The sequence below is a fragment of the Ambystoma mexicanum genome, chromosome 11 (genome assembly GCF_040938575.1).
Source record: "Ambystoma mexicanum isolate Mex_15411 chromosome 11, UKY_AmexF1_1, whole genome shotgun sequence".
Classification (NCBI taxonomy): Eukaryota; Metazoa; Chordata; class Amphibia; order Caudata; family Ambystomatidae; genus Ambystoma; species Ambystoma mexicanum.
Genome location: NC_090934.1, coordinates 240,394,922 through 240,418,536, shown reverse-complemented (window position 1 = coordinate 240,418,536; position 23,615 = coordinate 240,394,922).

Below are 23,615 nucleotides of genomic sequence, written 5' to 3'. Positions count from 1 at the left end.
CCTGGGCCATCCAAGGGGATCTAATTGAGATTGAGTCCCTGTTGGGGGAAATCCAGGTCACTGCTATCACTAGGTCCCAGACAAATGCTCACAACGACCTTTCAATTGCACAATGGAGTAAGGAGACCCCTGATGCTGATTTGATTACCGCTCAAAAGGGGGATCCAATAATTGGTAAATTTTACCAGCACCTTGAGGACCCTGAGAACTTTCCCCTGACGGATACCGATTACATTGGGAAAGAGGACCTAAGAGTGTTGATGAAATGTCCAAAAATGTTCCGGATCCAAGACGGTTTGTTGGTAAGGAAATCCAAAGCTGGCCACGATCAGTGGGTGGTTCCTACCTCATTCCGAAGCCTGATGTTAAGTCACGCCCATGATGCGGCCACTGCCGGTCATAGGGGGTTTCACACAACATTGGAAATCTTAAGAGAGGTTGCATACTGGCCACACATGGGGCAGGACCTCGACCAATACTTGAAGGGGTGTCTTGTGTGTGCACAATTTCAGCCATCATCCCTCACGCACCGCGCGCCTCTCCAAAAGAGGGGGATGACACTGCCATGGTCAGATTTACAAATCGACTTTGTAGGCCCTGTGATTCGCTCGGCTAGGGGGAATAAGTACATGTTGACTGTGACATGCTTGTTTACCAAGTGGGTGGAATGTCTCCCAGCCCCAAATTGCAAGGCAGAAACTGCAGCTGCCTTGATGATTAACCACATCTTTTCCCGTTTTGGTCTACCTCAAAGGATTGAGTCAGACAGAGGTAGCCACTTCACCAGTGAAGTAATGACAAAGATGTGGGAGATATTGGGGGTCAAGAGAAAGCTGCATATTGCTTATAGACCAGCTTCTTCTGGGGCAGTAGAGAGATATAACCGGACAATTGTGAGCATATTAAAAAAGTTTGTGGCAGATTCTGGGCAAAGTTGGGATATCCGATTACCTCTGGTCCTAATGGTTATCAGATCTACCATTTCATCTGCAACCAAAATGTCACCATTTGAGTTGATGACTGGGCGCAAGATGGTGCTTCCTCAGCATTTGCTCTACAGGACCCAAGAGCAGACACTGATAAATGCCTCCACTACTCATGAGTATGTGGAGAATTTAAGGAAACACCTTCAACATGCTTTTCCTTACGCTCAGCGGAATCTAGAAAGATCGGCTGATAGCATGAAGACCCATTATGACCTGAAAACTTCCAGGAAGGAATATCAGGTGGGAGACCGGGTCTATCTATACAACTTCCAAAGGAACCAGGCAAAACAGCGGAAATTCTTGCCTACATGGAAGGGACCCTTTGAGATCATCGACAAGATCTCTCCTGTGGCCTACAAAATCCACATCCCCAAAGGTCCTTTGGCAGCGGGGGAAGACAAGTGGGTCCACATAAACCAGTTGAAATGTTGCCATCCCAGGCACACTCTGCAACAACTGGAGGAATCCTCTGGAATCCTAGCGAGTACTGTCTCAGACTAATTCTGTTCCAATCATAAAACATACCACATCTAGTCTCTAAAATATTGTGATTTGCATGAAACTGTCTCTTAGTTATACTGTTTTTTATCAAAATAAGAATGTAATGTTTCGTCATGATGAAATGCATATGCTGTCCCACCATCTCAACAGTGGTGGAAAAACGTCTATGAGTAGGTATTGCCGCTCTTCCTTTGTCGTCCTAGGAGAAAGAAGACCTTGAGACTGGCCAAGGAGGACGATCCGGAGACCGGGAACGAAGATCCAATGGGCCCAGTGGACCGCCCAATATTCCCATCAGGACCGGCGAGGAGGACCGATCGATCAGTACCGGATGGAGAAGAAGATGCTGAACTGTGCCATCTACAGAGTAGGAAGAAGATTATGCGGACAGACCGGTGCGTGGGTCAAAACCCTTGGGCACGCGACTCCACATCGACTCAAATTCAAAGTGCAGTCGCGTGGGGGGGCTTGTTGGGTGTCCTGACCCACGTTTAAGCTATCATGCCACAACATTTGGTGCTGTGGGCTTAGAAAATTCAAGATGGCGGAAAACCCACATGTGCGCCGAAATCCAGGAAAGCTGCGCAGTTTGTGCGCACACCAAAATGGTTGCCTCACTTGCCACCCACCAGTGCGAGAATGAAAGGCCGGGTTGCCATGAGGGAAATGGGTTGCCAAAGGAAAAACAGTAGCGCCGGTTAGCTTCAAAGCGCTTTAAAACCACCATTGGACTACCCGCACAGTAGTCTGAAACCATTGGGAATGGCAATGCTGATTGCCAAATGCAACCTAGAATTGTGGGGAATTCATTTCTTAAATCCCAAAAATGGGTGCAGTACCAGTACTCACCACTATCCAAAAGCCGGCGTTTTAAAACCACCCTGTGTTTCTCTGAAGGCAGGCTCAAAATGCCTATTTTCAAACATTGCAACATGTGCAAAATATTCACTGAACACCAGCAGACATTTGGCAGAATGAAGTTTTGTGTGCTTACAAAATCTGGGAAATGAAGAGCCCAAAACAATGCTTATAACAAAACTGCTATGGAGTCAGCAGTTTAAGTTTCACTGGATTTAAAGACACTAAAATCGAAAATGTTTAGATTAAATGAGTGACCTATGTTTGGTGTCACATGCCTTTGTAACTGTTGAAATGTCATAGTTTTGCACTTAGAATCAGCATTCTAGCTGCATGTGTAAAATTGCAAGTTAATTTAAAAAGCAACAAAAAAACATGACAGTTAGCTGAAAGTCTGGCTTAAGGAACTTGATTCTGCCTGGCAACTATCCCCATCAGGAGTGAAACTTGAGTCACAACTGTGTTCCCAGGCCCATCTGCCTTTTGCTGGCCACACTAAGGATATGCCATCTCTCTGATAATTGAATTAAGGGGAGCCCCACAGAATACAGGAGCTCTGAACAAAGCCTGTCTTGACTCAGGCAAAGGTTTTATTACAGCGGTCGTAAAATGTAGTTTCCTCTTGGCAGAAGCTGGGAGGGGCACTGCCTATGAGAGCAAGCTGGCTTGGCAGAACTGGATAAACCAGTATTTCCACCATGTGACCTGGGAAACCACACCCCTTTGTAGCCAGAATATTGTTTAGAAAAAGATGAATAACTCATGGTGCGGACATGTGAAAATTTTATAAATGATACCATAATTCTTGTGATTTTTCTGCCCACAGTTTAAGAGGTTTTTAGAACCGGTGGTATGTTCAGGGGGGAGTTAGCGGAAAAGTGGATATTACTCTAAATGTATGCATGTTAAAAATCTGAAACTTCATCAGTTAATGTCCATACTCCCTGCGCACATGTATGTAAAGTTGGGTCAATGTCAGAAATTGAAAAATCAGTTAAAAAGTCAATTATGTGCCATTTCTGAATGCAAGCTCTTAGAAACAGCAGATTTGGACAGAGACATGGCTAAATTCAGCCACGCCATGTATATGTAATTTCAAGCAACTGTGTAACTGTGAAATATGCCTTTTGTTATCAAATATAGAATATGTGCAATCTGACAGGGGAGTGTCCTATCTGCAAGCCATAAAATGACATCACTCTGACTCACAGTTCCTTCCCCAATCAAGTGAGGAATGGAAATTTGACCAATGACAAGGGAGAGGGGCAAGTTTAGTTATGACCAACACACACACCCACTTGCAGAACATATAAATGGACCACTGAAACTTAGGTAGAGACCTTCAATTCCATCTGCCGCTGGAAGCTCTACCGGAAAAATCCATACTTACCTCCATCAAACTTCAAAGAGCCAACACTTAGACTCCAAGATAAACAGAGACTTCAGAACCTTAACCAAAAAGGCCACTGCCAGCAAGAGTATTTGTCAACAGGCCTAAACATCTTTTTGCAACTGAACTCTTCAGACAGCCGGCTGACGCCGTCTGAATTTTGCCAAGAACTTTTGCAAGAACCCGGTGACAGAAATATCCAAAGAGAAGGCAGGACCCGACCCAGAGAACCGGTGCCTAGCAGAGACCAGGCCATTGTATCCAGAGTGCTGACCCCGATGCTGTGAGCAGTTCCAGAGACCAGACGCTGTGCCCAGAGACCGTCCGAAGTCCAGACCTGTTGACCAGATCGTGACAAAGCCGCCTTCCTGTTTAAAATCTCTTGTGAGTACCGCCAAACTGTACCAAACCAAAGCTCTTAGTTTAAATTCATCTAATTCAATCTATTTAACCTAAGTAGAACTGCCTGATAGCTCCAAATCTGTCACCTGTCATTTCTAGTAAAATCTGTCACTTGTCATTTTGAGCTTTTAAAATTTCAAATCTGAAAAACGACCTTCACAAAATCGCTCATATCTCCGCGACCGTTTGTCTTAGAGACTTGCAATAACTTTCATCTGAAAGCTTAGAATCGTGGCTTTCCTACGAACCTAGAACCGCATTCCTACCCCCTATAGTTTTACCGCAATCTCGGAACACGCATCCGCGAATTTTACCGCGATTTGCAAATTTCTCCACGTGTGAAAACAGAAGCTTCTTGCTTTCATTTGCCAGAAATTCGTTTAACCTGCTAATTATCCCTGAATCATTGCTAGTGTGGGCCTGGACTAATATTAACTAGATACCACTCACCCTGAACCTCTACAGGGAATTAAAAGCATTTTAGCATACTTTTCACTGAATTGCCAGCACATATCAAAGCATTGGGCCTGTGTTTTCAAAACTCCTATCTGTTTTCTTTAAGCTTGCTGGGGTGAACTGAATTACAGTTGATTGCATTTCTGAGAACTGTGTGCTTCCTTCCATTTCCTTGCATTGTATCAAGGGGGGGAGGGGATTGCCAGAGAAAAGTGATTACATGGTTTGGTTGAAGTCATATTGAGTATTTTCTGTACTGCATTCATTGAATATTGCATCCACCTGAGCTTACATAAAGCATTCTGTACCACCTTCTTCTTTTGTTCCTATTCACCTGTGTGCTACCTTATCCATTTTATGTCAACTCCTTATTGATTATAGAGAAGCGTGTTAGTGCCAGATTCTCTGTTGTTAATATTTATCATATCAGATTAAGTGTGATATTCAATTATTAATTTATTATAAGGTGTGACATATATATATCTATTGTTTAAATTATCAAATAAACCTTTTAACTTGCAAAACAGAACTACTTCTTGGCTCAGTGGGGTCAGGGGGATTCCAAGAGAGGGGTGTTATATAGGGGTAGTCATCCAGAACGCATGAACTGGACATAAAGATATATCAATAAGGGTTTTCATTCAGTATTATAGACTAGGCGTTGACTTAGCTGTAGTGTTGAATTGAATCCTCTTACAAGACACTGGTACCGACGGTGACACAGATCCGAGTCTTGAAGCGACCAGTGTGGGGGACTCAGCTGTCGGCGAAGAGGATTCCACACCCGGGCTTAAAGTGTCATTACCCAGCTTCCGTTGAGCCCGTGTTATCACAGCTGTAATGTTTGCTTTCACTTTCGTAGTGCCGCGCATGATTTACGCGGCTTGAGCAAGATGCCGAGAGGGACTGGGCTGAAGTGAAGCAGATGAAAGGCCAGGACGCCTCAGACTCTTACAGCGCCAAACAGTTGCTCAAAAGTCACCGGCCTTTACCAGGGACGTCATTTGGGGGTCGCCAGAGGTCGCAAGAGCGACCGCTGGCGATTGGTCAGCGACCCCTGTCAATCTCTTGCGACCTCTGGCTGTTGACCAATCAGAGGAGGAGGGGGCGTGGCCACAGCGTGCTGCGATGCTAAGTTGTGTTGCCAACTTGTCCTCCATTTTGCACGTGTGGAACGCGTGCTTCGGACTGCTGCTCCTGTGCTCCAGACCAGTTTGTGTGTCCAGGGCAGGCATCCACGATCCACCACGCACTGAAGAAGAAGGCCACACAAGGCCAGGCCAGTGACTTCGAGGAGTACTCGAGGTAAGTGACCGAGGCTCGAGCCGTGTCAGCTTAGAGTGGTCTTGGACCGGTGGTCGCCGCGCGGCCGACGGCCGCAGCATAAAATTAATTTTACTAACGTTGTGTGCCGGCGGCCGCGACGGCTTGCAATGTTGTTAAGCCTGCCGCCGGCAGCCGGCACATAATGTAGTAAAATGAATTTGGTGAAAGCAAGCCGCCGCCGACGGCAGCACCATTCATTTTACTAACGTTGCAATTTATGTGCCGGCGGCTTGCAATGTTAAGCTGCCGCCCGCACATAAATTGCAACGTTAGTAAAATGAATTCGGCGGCGGCTTGCTTTCCAAAGCCGCCGCCGACGGTAGCACCAAATTCATTTTACTAACGTTGCAATTTATGTGCCGCCGGCGGCTTGCAATGTTAAGCTGCCGCCAGCACATAAATTGCAACGTTAGTAAAATGAATTCGGTGCTGCCGTGCCGGCGGCGGCTTGCTTTCCAAAGCCGCCGCCGACGGCAGCACCATTCATTTTACTACTGTTGCGATTTATGTGCCGGCAGCTTGCAATGTTAAGCTGCCGCCGGCACATAAATTGCAACGTTAGTAAAATGAATTCGGTGCCGCCGTGCCGGCGGCGGCTTGCTTTCCAAAGCCACCGCCGACGGCAGCACCAAATTCATTTTACTAACGTTGCAATTTATGTGCCGCCGGCGGCTTGCAGTGTTAAGCTGCCGCCGGCACATAAATTGCAACGTTAGTAAAATGAATTCGGTGCCGACGGCAGCACCATTCATTTTACTAACGGGGGTATGGTGAACTGTCACAGGGGAGGTGGTGGGGCAGAGACAGCTTTATGGGAGAGCAAAATGGGCTCCTGGCCCACACCTTGGGGAGGCACATGCAGGGCAGATGAAAATATTTCTTTGCCCATTTCTTTTAAAAGCATAAAAGGCACGTCTGCAAATGTTATAGTACTGCTGCTGAGGCTTGACATCTTCTGCCTGGCTATTATTGACAAGTACATTCCATTCAGACCAATTTATCAAGTAATGCTTCCTGTGCTCATTCCAGGTTAAGGGATCATATTGTGGTTGGCCAACTCTGCCTGTTCTGTAAATTTATTTTTAAATGTTGGTGAGTTTGTGAATGGTGTATCCGGTATACAAAACAGGATATGTATTAGCTCATGAACGTCAACATACACAAATATGAGCACCTTGCTATAGGACAAGAACTGGAAAACAGTTTGGTCAAGTGCAGAAATGACATGCTGTGCTCAAGTCCAAGCTTCACCTCTTAACTTAAGTGTGTGATCCTGGGCATCTCATTTAACCTGTCACAATTGCAAGTCCAAAAATATTTCTACATTGTCAATCCCTAAGAGTGATGTAGTTCAAGGAGTACAATCATGGTTTGATTGGCTATTGTGTTGCTTCACGTATAATAATAGTGACCATTGATATACTGGACACGATAAAGTAATGCGTTGCATAGCTCAGTAACAGCAACACCACTTGAAAACCATGACGCTCTTCTAATCTTTGTCCAAGTCCCAAAGTGTGCACCTGCCTGGCAGCTTGTAACCTGTATTCACTATCAATTCTAAGGTCTCTGCGCCTTTCTCGTTGCTTCTGATTTGTCTCCTGTATCCATGCTTGAGGACCTGCACATTCTTTGAGGCTGCTAATCCGAGTTCTGCATATATGCTGGGTTATAGGTATGATATATGATATGATATGATGTGACATTTATAACGCGCTTGTACACAAGTGTTTCTAGGCGTGACAAGACGAGGAGGGGGGGACAAAAAAATGATCTTACTAGGCCTTGTGTCATTCAGATTGCGCAAGTGCAGGGAAGAGGAGAAGTGCCATGGGTCCGGTCCTCTGGTTTCCGGTCACCTAAGCAACAACCTGCCTTCGAGTAAGAATCTTCACCTCACATGCCATTGAAACAGCAGCACCGGTACGTCTATCAAGCCACTGTTCTGCTCAATATGGTAAGAAACTACATTTTAAGTCTTATGATCAGAGTGAAGGAAGAGCAACTGTTGGGCATTATCTCAAAATCTGTATAATAGTACTAATTGTTGGAATGTGTACCATTGTGGAGAGGTGCGGGGTGTGGAGGACAATGAACATGTAGGAACAGAAACCTAGGCATATAAAGAGTGTTGGTGAGTGTGGGAGGAATGCAAAATTCAGCCAGGATTTTTTCCCCCATAAAATATGGGGACAGGACTGATGAGGCTTTGGGTACTGAAGTTTGTATCACTCAGTAATGCACTGTATGCCTTGAACACATTTTGAACGAATCTTTTGGCAGCCAAAATAACACAAGAAGAAGAATCATTAAAAACTGAGGATTCCATACATGTTTGCTGTTGAAATATTCTCCCTCTCCCCTTTTATCCTGGCTTTCCCCTATCCCTATCCCCCCAGAATGTGATTTCGCTCTGTAGTCCTGTTGAAATAACAGGGCAGATCCACATCAAGAGGGGATTGGGGTTCATACACTTCACGTGGCAACATGGACCTTGACACTGCTACATATGATGATCCATTCTTGTATGAAATGTCACAATACACTGATATGATAACCATTGTTTTCTTAGTGCACTGAGGGATAATGCTTTATGAGGCCATGTCATGGTGGGGGCGTGGTCAAATGACATCACTTCCAGTGGGGGTGTGGTCTAATGACATCACTTCCTGTGAGGTGTGGTCTAATGACATCACTTCCTGTGGGGGTGTGGCCAAATGACATCACTTCCTGTGATGTCACTCTTGGGGGTGTGGCACTGTGATGTCACTTCCGCTACCCCTGGCATTTTGGTGAAATGACGTCCCTGGCCTTTACCCCTGTCGGGCTTAACGCCGCAAGGGTGGTAGCCTCTGTGTTTTGAAGGCGGCCTGAGTCACGTGTCCTGGATGGCCCCGCCTCCTCCAGGAAGTGCGGGGATGCCGGCAAGAGCCCTGGACCGGCTCACAAAGCTGGACAAAATACAAAGCACAGAACGTTCAGTGGGAACAGGAGGTCTCCCTCAGGTAAGCAGCACACACCGCTCGGGCGGCAGCCTCTGTGTTTTGAAGGCGGCCTGAGTCACGTGTCCTGAATGGCCCGCCTCCTCCAGGAAGCGCGGGGATGCCGGCAAGAGCCCTGGACCGGTTCGCAAAGCCAGACAAAATACAAAGCACAGAACGTTCAGTGGGAACAGGAGGTCTCCCTCAGGTAAGCAGCACACACCGCTCGGGCGGCAGCCTCTGTGTTTGAAGGCGGCCTGAGTCACGTGTCGTGGATGGCCCCGCCTCCTCCAGGAAGCATGGGGATGCCAGCAAGAGCCCTGGACCAGCTCGCAAAGCCGGACAAAATACAAAGCACAGAACTTTCAGTGGGAACAGGAGGTCTCCCTCAGGTAAGCAGTTCGATTTTAGCTAAAGCAGAATGAAACACAATGCAGCATGAGCACACAACCAAGTTCGATATCAGGCACAGCAGAATTAAACACATTGCATCATGGTGAAAGGGTAACAGAAGCACCCACATTCGAATTAAGCAACACACCCCAAAAAGTTTTTAGATGCAGCAGCACTGAATGAAGATGATGCAAGGGAAACAGAAGCACCCAAATTCGGATAAAGCAACACACCCCAAACACATTTTTAGATGCAGCAACACTGAATTCGGATGGAGCACAGGCAAACAGAAGCACTGATATACATGTATGAAAGAAGTAGATAGAGTAAAAAAGGAATGAGGTTAGTTAAGAAAATGGACTGAGAGTACAGCATTGGTAATGCCTGAGGAGAGTTATTAATGGTAGAACATCCAAACTTACAGTCATTACTGCAAGGTTTGTGGGAGGCATTTGATCCAGAGACAGAGGTCCAGTCCAGGAACTAGTCTAGTGGATGGAACATAGTTAGAACAGAGTTATCTATGGCAAGCCAGGTCCTCCACAGCCCAGACAGGCACATACAGGCTCCTTAGAAAGTGGTCCATTGAAAAAGGGGCCAGCTATTCGCCTTCCGGCTCATGATTGGCTTGAAATGGAGAAGGAAGGCCAATCAATTGAGGTAGAGGCAGGAAGCTGAGCACTTAGCCAATGGAAACATTAAGCAGCCATTTTAAAGGTGCAAAGAAGACAAAGGCACTGCATGGCCCACTGGCCAAAAACAAAGCCAAAGCGTGAACTAGCATACGTTGTTGGAGAGTGCTGTTGTGAGGCTTTACTTTACAAGTAACTAATGTACTTGAGCTGAAGGACTATACAATTCTAGAACAGCAGTACAAGAGCCTTCTCACAGTGTTAGTAACTTTTATTTTAGTGCTACCCAAAGAGCAGGTGCAAGCCAATCAGGAGCACAGGAATATGCACGTGATTAACTTGCATGAGCCTGCATTCACTCCTGATGACCGCCGCCTTCCTCCCCGAGGCTAAATATTACAGCACAGCCCCTAGAGCTCTGCAGTCCTCATCTGCCCCTCCCACCTACCATGCTGCCCCTGCACCAGATTACCTTGGCCACCCATCCTCGCCCGCTGTGCCATTCTATCTCATCCCTGCCACCTCCCTTTGGGCACGGCCCATTACACCTCGTTCTGTCCTTATAACAGGACATTAGTACCAGGTGTCGCCTGGGAACCAAAAGTGGCCCTGGAAAGGTTTTTCGTAGAAACCTCATGTTACAATGGGTGCACACCGTGGGGTTTTCCCACTTGAAAATATGGAACTAATGGGTCTGAACGTGTACTTTTAAAGCATGGTTATCGCAAAATAGGGATTAAAAGGCTGTTAGGCATGATAGAAAACTGACATGTAACAATAGGAAGAGTAAGGAATAATATACTGGAAGCTTTATAACAAATTCTTTACTTTATGTGGATGAGGAGGGATGGAAAGAAGTGGGGCACGTGGGGGAGAGGGTAAGAGGAGTAGAAAATGTGGGGCCACACACAAAGAAACCCACACTGCAGCGGCCCATGGGGAAATCTCCAGAGTTCCCTGTAGGCCTGTCTACTCGTGATTATTGCTTAATTTTGCACGTTTGTTAAAAATGTTGTTTACATGAGTGACGTCACTTACTGTAATTTCACCAGGATCAAAGCCCATTTGACATCCCTACCTGTAATGGTGTCAGGTGAGAGTTCATCTGGGGCCACTTCCTGTGATGTCATCTGCCACGTAATGTCGCTTCCTCTAGCCCTGACATTTTGGTGAAGCGAGGTCAGTAGCACTAAGGCAGGCTATATGGATACATTAAGAGCACTTATGGTTTGAAAGACTGCCGTGATTTAACAGCTGTAATTTTCAACAATCAAGTGGTTGGTATATATCGTATTTGAGATTTCTACCATGTGGGTCACCTTGTTTTATTTTATAAAGCCTTCCCGCCAATACAGTACATCCACAGGACCTACCAAGGCTGCACACTGGGCGTTTGGGTGGCCAATTCTAGTGCTAGTTGTTTTTCCACGGCACACCGTGTTGCCCCCTGAGATGCTGTCTCTGTGTCTTAAACCTCTGCCCTGCACAGCCCACAGGAGACACGGAGGAAGCAGATTCTATATTGACTAACTATATGCTGCCTCGCAGTTCAGAATGACAATGAGAATCCGTCAAATTAGTCACACATTAAGATGGCATTGGCCAGATCTGCAGTGCAGCAGTCCACATGGCACCTGGAACTGGTTTTTTAGCCAACAATATGTTTCATTCTGTGTTTTGTTGTTTTACGAGTCGCCGTGGCAGGGTTTGAAACTCGTTTTTCTTCATTTTGTGTAGCGCGAGTCTGAGAACAGCATTATCCTGCTGGACCATTGACGCCCTGTCCTCAGAGGCTGGGATTATTAGACATCCGTGGCGCCGTGGCGTGGGGACACAGGGGTTACTGCCACTGAAGATTAATTACTTGGCAGTCTTTGAGTTATTGGTAATGAAAAACATGTTTCCAAGGTGACATAGTCGTCCGGGTTGTCAGTTAAAAAGGAAGTCCCACAACCATTGGCCGCTGATGGGCCCTCAGTGGTGTATAGTCCTACTCCAGAATCCCAGAATTCCCATGCCTGAATGTCCCCATAAACAATACCTTGGTCATACCCACCATCGAGGACCTGCCCTCAAATATGCGAGTACTGGCCTTACAGAGTACATTAGTCCAGGACTACAATAAATGTGCATATGGCAGGCAGTGTTTACTCTACTGCAGAGTGCACTTCCGCCATCACTTTACACTTCTCATTTGCACTTTGCAGTGATGGAAATTGCCTGGAAAGGACGTGTTTGCACTTAAGTGCAAAAGAAAACAGTCCCTGTCTGGCAGTCCCTGTCTGGCAATTTACATTTTATTAGAAGATGAGTTCCTTAGTGTTTTTCTTAATAAATGGGACATAAAATTTGTACAAAAACACAATAGGTGTCCATCTACTTTATTTTATATATTTTTGTTAGCGTATTTCTTGCATATGTTGTCCACCATTTTGTGTACCACCTTCATTCCCAAAACAGGAAGTGATGTCAGATAAGCAGAGGAAGTGGCAACTGCAAGTCAAGGCTAACTGCAGAGCAATGGGGTCAATGAAGGCTGCAATGCATGACCATATGCCCCTGTGCCTTAAAAGAAATGTAAAGGTCCCTTGCCTCCTTGCACTACCCAGAGCCGCTCTGCTGCGGCTGCACTTACTCAGGGAATTTCTGCCCTGTTTACCCTCCCCTCTCCCTTGTACTTACCCCCTCCATTTCCACTTGCACTTCTTGTTCGAGCACTTGCACGATCTGAATGACACAAAGCCTAGTAAGATTGTTTGTCTGGTCCTCCCTCCCTTGACTTGTTGCGACTAGACACACTTGTGTACAGGCGCATTATGATATGATACATGATAGGTCATTTATAACGCGCTTAATACTCAGAGGTTTCTAATCAATGCCCCGATATCATATCATATCCAAAGGGGAGGGGGTTATTGCCCTTGGACTGCTACCAAACTGAGATTGGTGGTGCCTGGGTAGACCAATGCTTCCTCTCTGCTGATCCACTCAACCTGGGTTGGCCTACACTGTCACTTCTGGAGGAATGACCAGGACCTTTACGTACACATTATGAGTTGTGTCGTGTGACTTGTGTTTTAGGCACTAGTGGGCCATTGTCATGGCATAACAGATTTATGGGTATTCTGGGTGTGCAATGCTGCATGTTTCTGAGTTTCAAGAGGGCTTTTGATCTGAGACTGCACAACATATGGCAGAACAAACATACTATTCAGAGAGGTATATACATGGGCCAAATGCCCAAACAAGCCACTTCACAGTGCAAAGTTTGCTGATCATTGCATCTCCCACATAGCAATTCCTTCAGTATCATGTACAAAAACAAAGCATCCGTGCATTGCAATTCAGTAATATCCACAGTGCAAACCCAAAGAATAGCCAATACGATTACTAACAGCCAATCCTCAGCCATCCGTGTCTGATAACCCTCTGACTCTCCCTCCCTTAGCAAACAGAGACGTCAGATTCAGTGCAGAATGAATGTCAATGAGGTTTGGACACATAACAAGGGCCAACTTCCATTGGCATGAAAAGTTACTTGACACGGCATTCGTCACGCAGCTCCCGACCTTATACATTGTAGGCCAACATTTCAGTTGGAACTCTTTTGCCAAATTGTACAGAAGCTAGATGCACATATTAGTTAATGAGTCCTGTTTGAATTTATTTTATTCATTGTGCATTTGTAAGGCGCTTATACAGCAAATAAATGGTGTTTCAAAGCGCCCACAGGGGAACGGGCAGGGAGCATGGGAATGAAGGCAAATACAAGAACAGTAAAGAGAAAGAAAGAGGTGGTCCTACTAGGCCTTGTGAGCATTCAGAGTGTGCAAGTGCAGAAAAGAGAGAAGGGGGTGGGGGAGGCGGGTAAGTGCTAGGAGCTCCATTAAGGGAAGTGCTATGGAGTAAGTTGCAAGCATCTGTTAAGTGCCTAGAAGAGATACCTTGGTAAGAGATGTGGCCTGCCAATACAATATGTGCATGCTTGTGAAGATAGCACAGGCCAGTGGATACCCAAAGGCAAGTTCTGGGACTGGGTGGAAGCGAAGTCGATTGGAGGGGGAGAGGACAGGACCCAGAAGAACACATAAGGGTCCTGCCAACTGTTAGGGAGAATTCTCTGTTTAGGCTGAATTTCCCTACCTAGTGAGTCCCCCAGCAGCTTTGCTGGATTTCTTGGGGTTTCTTTTTTCTCCTGCCAAGAGTGAGACACTTTTTCCCTCACTCTTGGGCATGTTTGAAGAGTGTTTCTTTGGTTAACCTTGTGTTGAATGGGCTATGGGGTCTTTTACTCCATAGGGCCTCATGTGTTTTTGTAAATGTGGGTTACACAGCACCCTCTGTGCAGTAACCCAGGGGTGTCCTAGGGACTCCCCAACATAGACTCCATACCCTGGGACTGACTACTGTCTTTACTAGTCTTAAATCCTGAACAGAACCAGTACAAACCATCATATTGTGGACGTACTGGCTGGGGCAATTCGATTGCCCCAGGGTCTGTTAGTCAAGGGGGCACGTCTCAGTCCCCCCTGATCGAGTTTTGGCTGGTGGCAGTGGAAACTACTTTTTATATTCAACCGCAAATATTTTCCTATGGGATTTCCCATTGTTTTAGGCTAACACATTTAATTATTTATTTACGGTAGCCTCAAACATACCGCCGGTTTATATATTTATTATTATAACTCCGGTTGGGATTTTTTGCCAAAACTTGATCCTAAAATGGCGTTGGCGTTCGCCTCTGTAACTCTAACCCAAAGTGGAGCCCTTTGTTCCACTTTTGGCGGGCTTCTCCACAGAAGCCCTCCAAAGTGGTGCCACTCTGTCTGGGGTACTTAGGAGGGGTGGAGGGGGATTTAGGCACCCTGGACTGAGTTACCTTGGTAACTCAAGTCGCACTCCGTCCTGATTGGCCCAAGTGGTGAGCCGGCCGGCTCACCACTTAGCATGTTTGAGTGACAGCTAGGCTGGGTGAATGGGGGTTTGCTGCATAAAAGCAGGGCTTTGGGGACTGGAACTTTAGAAGTCGCCACAGGACCAAGAATCCGACGAGGGAAGAGCTGAGCCGACCTGCTACGACGACACCACCCGGTGGAGCCCTGCTGAACCGTCTCACCACTTTTCCCAACGACCGAGGAGAACTCGTAACGGAGTGGCTCCTTCCCTTGACTGGTGGGGACAACCAGTTTTCACCTTCTTTCCGCTTCTTCGAGGTATCTCGTGGCCGCCTTGCCTGTGCCAAGCACCCCGGCAACCGGAATACCACACTTTTACCACAACCGCGAAAGTCGGTACAACCCTTTAACCGGAGGACTCCGCGGCTGGTTTCTTCCCGGGCAGTGCAACGACCTTCTTCGTCTGCTCTTCAGCGAGATCTGCTTCTTCCCTGACCGACGCCGAGCCTTGCTGCCACTGCCTGGAACAACTGCCACCGCTGGAGGATCCTTCCCGTTTAAGGTACCGTGTTCCGCCTGGCTTCCCTTGCTACCGACTGTACGGGGTAGTTTTAGCCCCCGGCTTTCGAACCTGGGATTGCCTGGGACACCCTGGCTAAACTTTCTAAGCCTCTCTAAACTCTTTCTAAACTCGTTTGTAAGACTCTGAATCCCTAATAACTGTGTGATCTTGGGCACATTTTCGCTCCGTCTGCTCTAAGAGTGGGCCCTGCCTAGTGACTTTTGCTCACCTGTGACTTTGTGCTTCCTTGAACTTACAAAGAGTGTTCTTGACCTTAGAGTGGTGTGTCTATCCTAACTCTGCTCTTTTTCCCTCCCTTCTTTGAACCTACTAGAGTGTCATCTAAAGTTAAGCACTCACCTCTGTTTGAATTATGTGGTGTTAACCAAGAGTTGTCTAGTTAGGAATAAGGGTTGGGACTGCTTTCCATATAACTGTGTTTGAAGTGTTTTACTATATATTGCTAGAGTGTTTTCAACTTATGTGTTCTTAAAATAAATAACTATATACTTTTGAAACCAAGCTCTGGTCAGTGTTTGCCTCTGCTATTGTATTTGAGTACATATTGTGTATACTTTGCATACTGCCTAACTCTTCTTGAGGGAAGTCTGACTGCTCAGCCACAGCTACCAGGTAAATCTGGGTGGTGCAGACTGCTACCAAGTGGGTTTACTGCTATACCTGTAGTCTTAAATCTTTTGCAGTGTTCCCCAAGGGAACTGCACAGGTTTCTGCCTAACACTGGTGGCAGCGGTGGAATTGGTATTGAGTATACATTTTAGTGTGCTTTAGATACCTTAGTGCAACTAACCACAAAGCTTAGCACTGTAAAAGTAATCCTCTAACATGTCAGTTATAGAAAGCTATAGTCAAGAGTCCCTTGCAGCAAAAACTGCTGATTGTTTAAGAGTGCTCTGTAAACATAAGGATCTCATGACTAAGGGCAAGAAAATGGAGCTGATTGAAAGATTGTTAGCTAACCAAAGTCTGGGTGAGGGTTCAGAGGAACCTACCACTCCAGCAAATGTAGATGACAGTATTGAAATTGACATAGAACAAAATGTTGATGATTTTGAGGAAGAGTCAGAAGAGGAGGGTGAGGCTGTTGTGACTGTCCCCCCTAGGCCTCTGCCTGCTCTACCTGCTGTGCCTACTGGGCCTTTACCAGGTCCCACATTTAGTCCTCAGTACTATGAACTGGAGAAAATGAAACTAGAATTGGAGTATAAAAAACTTAATGCTCAAACTGAAAAAGAACTAAGGCTAAGGGAAATGGAGCTCAAGCATGAGCTAGAAATGAAGAAATTGTCTGTTGAGAATGCTTCTCTCTCTGGCTCCTCTAGAAGTTCCAGTCCTAAAAGACCCCGGATGCCTAAAGAATTGGTTGGTATGTATGAGCCTAAGTTGGAGGTGTTGGATTGGTTGTCTCTGTTTGAATATAATCATGGGCTCCAGAACATCACAGGAAATGACTTACTCACCTGGTTGTTCTCTAGGCTTCCCCCTGTTGCAACTGATGTGGTAATGGAGATGGGGGAGGAGGATAGGAAGGATTATGAATGTGTGAAACTAGCTTTGATAGCTAGGTTTGGGAAGACCCCTTCCCAGTATCTTAAGAGGTTTAGAAGCCTCAAAAAGCATGATGGTACCCCTTGGGCTACCTGGGTGAGTGAAGGGTTGAAAAACTTAGAGGGATGGATTAAGGGTTACAAGGTGAACACTTATGAAGGTATGAAGAATTTGTTTATGTTGGAGACTATTTATGATGCCTGCTCTCCTGAGCTCAGACAACACTTGGCTGATTCCAAGGAATTAGATTCCCGGAAACTAGCTAAGGCTGCTGATTTATGGGTTGCCAACAGGGCCACTCACAAGGATTCTGGGGTCACTCAGAAAAAGGATGAGGGAAAGCAGCCACCCAAAGTGAATCCAGAGAATTCTAATACCTCCCATACCAAAGAGGGCCACAAACAACCAAATAACCAGGGTAAGCCCCAGGGTAAACCACAACAGGCTAGTGTACCTTCTGGCCAAAAACCAGAAGGGGGTCAGGACAAGCCACCCTTTCAGAGAGCATTTGGACAATGCTATATCTGTAAGGCTACTGATCATATCAAAGGGGATCCCAGGTGCAAGGGTAAACCTGCAGGGATCAGCACAGTCTCCTTAGCCTTTACTCCAGAGGATGAAGTACAGATGGCTAGTGCCCACTTTGAACTCTTTGCTGAAGAACCCTTGGGTCTTCAAGCAACTGTAAACTTAGAGCCTAGGGGTCTGGTTAGTCCCCAGAATAGGGTTGTGTATAACTCCCTACCTGTTAACTCTCAGGTGTATTATGTGGACAGTGTTCTTGTCAATGGCCAGGATACTCCTGCCAGGAGAGACACTGGGGCCAGCAGAACAGTAGTGGATGAAAGCTTCTTTCGACCTGAGGATGTGGCTAAAGCACCCAAAGGTCCCACTAAGATGTCTGGAGGCCCTGTCCAGATGGTTCCCATTCTACCAGCCCTCATACGGTGTAACAACATGACAGTGAGGATCCCTGTCAGTGTTCAGACTGAGGTGCCTGGGAAAGTCCTGTTGGGGAATGACCTAAGAACTCTCGGAGTGGTGTCACATACCCCCAGGCCTCCCAGTATGGAGAACCAGAACCTAACCAAATTGGCTAGAGAGGCTACCTTAAGGGACCACTCTAAGCCTGTGGGAACCTCTACTGAGACCCCCACTACAAGCTCTGGTGTTAGTAAGTTGACCTCTAACCCAGGCCCATTTCAGGCTAGTACATTAGGGAAATGGGAGCCCCAACCAAGCTCCATCATTGTTCCCCCAGTTTCAGAGTCTGTGACTCCCCCTGCTTCTGAGGAAGAGGAGGATAGACCTACTGGGCCCCTATCTGAACCTGAGAGAACTGGTAATTCTCAGTGCTGGTGGAAAACCAGAAAAGAAAAGTCTAAGGCCAAAAACCTTCAGACTGTTGGACCTTCTACTGAAGACCCCAACTCAAATCCTAATATTAGGGGGGAAACTCCTAACATAGGTAAGGGTAGATCTAAGAGGAAGGGGAAGCAGGTACATTGCCTAACCCCAACCCCTCCAACCAAGAGGCCTAAGACCCAACCTGCTCCCCCAAGAGAGGTGGTGAGGAACCTTGGGGGCCCCTCTAGATCTAAGGGAATCCTTTATAAGGACCCCTTGAAAAAGCCTAACATAGGTTCAGAAGTTGTACCAACTTCTGAGGGACTGGTCAACCAGATCCCCTATAATACCAAAAGGACTAATGTTCCTCAAAGGGTTTGTAGGTCCTTTAGCTTGCAAAAGAAAACCTTTGAGTTCTCCCTTAAACATAGGTCAGGGTGTCACCATCAAAATGCTGATGGACTCTCTAGGATGTATATCATCGACTAGAGGTATGAGGTTCATCCAGGAGTGGATTAAATCCTCCTGTCCCTTAGTCTGGGGGGGGCGAGTGTTAGGGAGAATTCTCTGTTTAGGCTGAATTTCCCTACCTAGTGAGTCCCCCAGCAGCTTTGCTGGATTTCTTGGGGTTTCTTTTTTCTCCTGCCAAGAGTGAGACACTTTTTCCCTCACTCTTGGGCATGTTTGAAGAGTGTTTCTTTGGTTAACCTTGTGTTGAATGGGCTATGGGGTCTTTTACTCCATAGGGCCTCATGTGTTTTTGTAAATGTGGGTTACACAGCACCCTCTGTGCAGTAACCCAGGGGTGTCCTAGGGACTCCCCAACATAGACTCCATACCCTGGGACTGACTACTGTCTCCCAGGGCAGGTAAAGTCTCCAAAGACTTTACTAGTCTTAAATCCTGAACAGAACCAGTACAAACCATCATATTGTGGACGTACTGGCTGGGGCAATTCGATTGCCCCAGGGTCTGTTAGTCAAGGGGGCACGTCTCCGTCCCCCCTGATCGAGTTTTGGCTGGTGGCAGTGGAAACTACTTTTTATATTCAACCGCGAATATTTTCCTATGGGATTTCCCATTGTTTTAGGCTAACACATTTAATTATTTATTTACGGTAGCCTCAAACATACCGCCGGTTTATATATTTATTATTATAACTCCGGTTGGGATTTTTTGCCAAAACTTGATCCTAAAATGGCGTTGGCGTTCGCCTCTGTAACTCTAACCCAAAGTGGAGCCCTTTGTTCCACTTTTGGCGGGCTTCTCCACAGAAGCCCTCCAAAGTGGTGCCACTCTGTCTGGGGTACTTAGGAGGGGTGGAGGGGGATTTAGGCACCCTGGACTGAGTTACCTTGGTAACTCAAGTCGCACTCCGTCCTGATTGGCCCAAGTGGTGAGCCGGCCGGCTCACCACTTAGCATGTTTGAGTGACAGCTAGGCTGGGTGAATGGGGGTTTGCTGCATAAAAGCAGGGCTTTGGGGACTGGAACTTTAGAAGTCGCCACAGGACCAAGAATCCGACGAGGGAAGAGCTGAGCCGACCTGCTACGACGACACCACCCGGTGGAGCCCTGCTGAACCGTCTCACCACTTTTCCCAACGACCGAGGAGAACTCGTAACGGAGTGGCTCCTTCCCTTGACTGGTGGGGACAACCAGTTTTCACCTTCTTTCCGCTTCTTCGAGGTATCTCGTGGCCGTCTTGCCCGTGCCAAGCACCCCGGCAACCGGAATACCACACTTTTACCACAACCGCGAAAGTCGGTACAACCCTTTAACCGGAGGACTCCGCGGCTGGTTTCTTCCCGGGCAGTGCAACGACCTTCTTCGTCTGCTCTTCAGCGAGATCTGCTTCTTCCCTGACCAACGCCGAGCCTTGCTGCCACTGCCTGGAACAACTGCCACCGCTGGAGGATCCTTCCCGTTTAAGGTACCGTGTTCCGCCTGGCTTCCCTTGCTACCGACTGTACGGGGTAGGTTTAGCCCCCGGCTTTCGAACCTGGGATTGCCTGGGACACCCTGGCTAAACTTTCTAAGCCTCTCTAAACTCTTTCTAAACTCGTTTGTAAGACTCTGAATCCCTAATAACTGTGTGATCTTGGGCACATTTTCGCTCCGTCTGCTCTAAGAGTGGGCCCTGCCTAGTGACTTTTGCTCACCTGTGACTTTGTGCTTCCTTGAACTTACAAAGAGTGTTCTTGACCTTAGAGTGGTGTGTCTATCCTAACTCTGCTCTTTTTCCCTCCCTTCTTTGAACCTACTAGAGTGTCATCTAAAGTTAAGCACTCACCTCTGTTTGAATTATGTGGTGTTAACCAAGAGTTGTCTAGTTAGGAATAAGGGTTGGGACTGCTTTCCATATAACTGTGTTTGAAGTGTTTTACTATATATTGCTAGAGTGTTTTCAACTTATGTGTTCTTAAAATAAATAACTATATACTTTTGAAACCAAGCTCTGGTCAGTGTTTGCTTGTGCTATTGTATTTGAGTACATATTGTGTATACTTTGCATACTGCCTAACTCTTCTTGAGGGAAGTCTGACTGCTCAGCCACAGCTACCAGGTAAATCTGGGTGGTGCAGACTGCTACCAAGTGGGTTTACTGCTATACCTGTAGTCTTAAATCTTTTGCAGTGTTCCCCAAGGGAACTGCACAGGTTTCTGCCTAACACCAACCAATCTCAGCGACTGTGGCATTTCGCAAGGGAGGAAAGGGGGAAGGAGGAGGTGAAAAGGAAAGTCTTGAGGAGCTTCTAGAATTTGAGAAGATCCAGCTCAAGGCATAGTGGAAGTGGGTGGCTGTTCCAGAGAAGGGAGCCAGCCGAGGAAAGAAATAAGACACCAGCCCACTGTTTAGAGAAGCCCTTGACACACAGAGAGTTGGTGCCGGATGAGCGTAAAGATCTAGAGGGACAGTATTTGGCGAGAGCCAGTTGAAGATAGCGTGGGCCCTGGCCTCAGACAGCTTTGTGGATGATGCATAGGGATTTGAATATGATCCTTGCAACAACTGCGAACCTTTGGAGGCAAGTGCTGGGAGTGGGCGGAAGCTGAAGGCGATTGGGGGGGAGGCCATGACACAGAAAGACATATAAGGGCCCTGGTCACCAATCTCAGCAACTGTGGCATTTAGCAAGGGAAGAAAAGGGGGAATGAGGAGGTGAAAATTAAAGTTTTGAGGATCTTCTGGAATTTAAGAAGATCCCGCTCAAGACAAAGAGGAAGGGGGAGGCTGTTCCAGAGAAGGGAGCCAGCTGAGGAAAGAGATCAGCCACCAGCCCACTGTTTAGAGAAGTCCTTGACATGCAGAGAGTTGGTGCCGGATGAGTGCAAAGATCTAGAGGGAGAGTATTTTGTGAGAGCCAGTTGTAGATAGCGTGGGTCCCGGCCGCAGACAGCCTTGTGGATGATGCAGAGGGATTTGAATATGATCCTTGCAACAACTGGGAGCCATTGGAGGCAAGTGCTGGGAGTGGGTGGAAGCTGAAGGTGATTGTGGGGGGGAGAGGCCAGGACCCAGAAGGACATATAAGGACCCTGGTCACCAATCTCAGTGACTGTGGCGTTTAGCAAGGGAAGGAAAGGGGGGAGGAGGAGGTGGAAAGGAAGGTCTTGAGGTGCTTCCGAAATTTGAGAATATATCGCTCAAGACAGAGAGGAATGGGGAGGCACTTTCAGAGAAGGGAGCCAGCAGACGAAAGAGAATGACAACCAGCTTGCTGTTTAAAGAAGCGCTTGACACGCCGAGAGTTGGCACCAGAGGAGCTTAAAGATCAGGAGGGAGAGTATTTGGTGAGAGCCAGTTGTAGACAGCGTGGTCCCCGGCCCCAGACAGTCTTGTGGATGATGAAGAGGGATTTCAATTTGATTCTTGAAGCAACCGGGAGCAAGTGGAGGGATTTTAGGACTCGAGAGATGCAGCCCCTGGGCTTAAGGCCAAGGATAAGTCTTACAGCCCTATTCTTGATAAACTGAAGGGGACATAGAGAGGACGAAGATAGATTAAGGAAGAGGCTGTTGCAGTAGTTCAGCTTTGAGAGTGCCAGAGGTCTAGAGACATTGAGCTTCTTGGAAAAGTGAGGAAAGGAAAGATTCCTTTGAGGAGGAAGGAAACGGAGGAGTTGAAGATGACTCCAAGGTTTCTGGCTTCAGACGAAGGAGAAGGGGGAGAGCTGATAGAGGCTCTCCCCATCTCCCCATGCATACAGCTGAAAACACAATAGCAGCAGAGAACATCTGGGTAAAGAAAATGCTAAGGCACAATATATATTTTTACAAATATGACTGTAGTGATACACAAAATTGCAAATTTGCCAATCAGGGCTTTAGATGACAGCATTAGCCGCTGAAAGCCAATAGTTTATTCAAAGTATGTGCCAAAAATGCTGACAGTAGTCTGTTGTAGCACTTCCATTACGCAGTAGTGAGCTACAAGAAATATGCAGGCCTAGTAGGAGTGGTAGGTCGCATTATGCATTGTAGATAGACAGGCAGGGCGAAGGCCCCAGTTCTGTAGCTAATAGAAATTATTGGAGTGTTTGGAACATTATGGCACCTATATAGCGCTTAGACAGCCAATCTTAAGCGTTATGAACACTAAGCTATGAGTGCATGCCTTTTAGAGCTTGCTCACATAGGCTTAATTCATCTCGACTTCTCTTAGAATATTCTGCCTTTCTAACTGTAGCCCTGCATGGTTTCGTAAACAAATCCTCTTTTCTCTGGGAAGGCACTGATAAGACATTCCTGAGTTTTCGCGCAGATGGGCTCCAAGCAGGGAGGGGCACAGGAAAGGAGCACAGTGGAAATTCACAGAGTTGGGTTTTTCCATGAGCAAGCCTAGATTTTGCACAGGGAAGGTTCTAGAACTGTGCGTCATGGACTGACAGCCCGAGATTATAAAAATGCATGCCCACATGACCCAGGTGGGAGATCGATCTGTGGACTTGGTTAGAGCAAAATCGATTGTCCAGAACCTGCTGCTCTGTCGGCACCCTGCAGCGCTGTCCTCTGAGCGGGGCTGGCAATAGCTAGCTTATGAGGGCCAGGGTCTCCCAGTGCTGATTGAAGGGGCGTAAGATTGTGTTTCTCTATGTTTCTCTAAGTTCTATGTTTCTCTATATTTTGCATTTCTCTAAGTTTTTTGTTTTGTAATCTTATCTAACTTGAATCCCAAGATGTTGCTGAAATTCACTGTTTAGAATAAATGCTAAAACTTTTTGAAGGTGTCATTTGTCACTAGCATGAGTTCACTGCTCGGCACAATCGAACCTGTATTTTGGGCTGAATTGGGTCATTTTTGCTCTCAAGGGCTG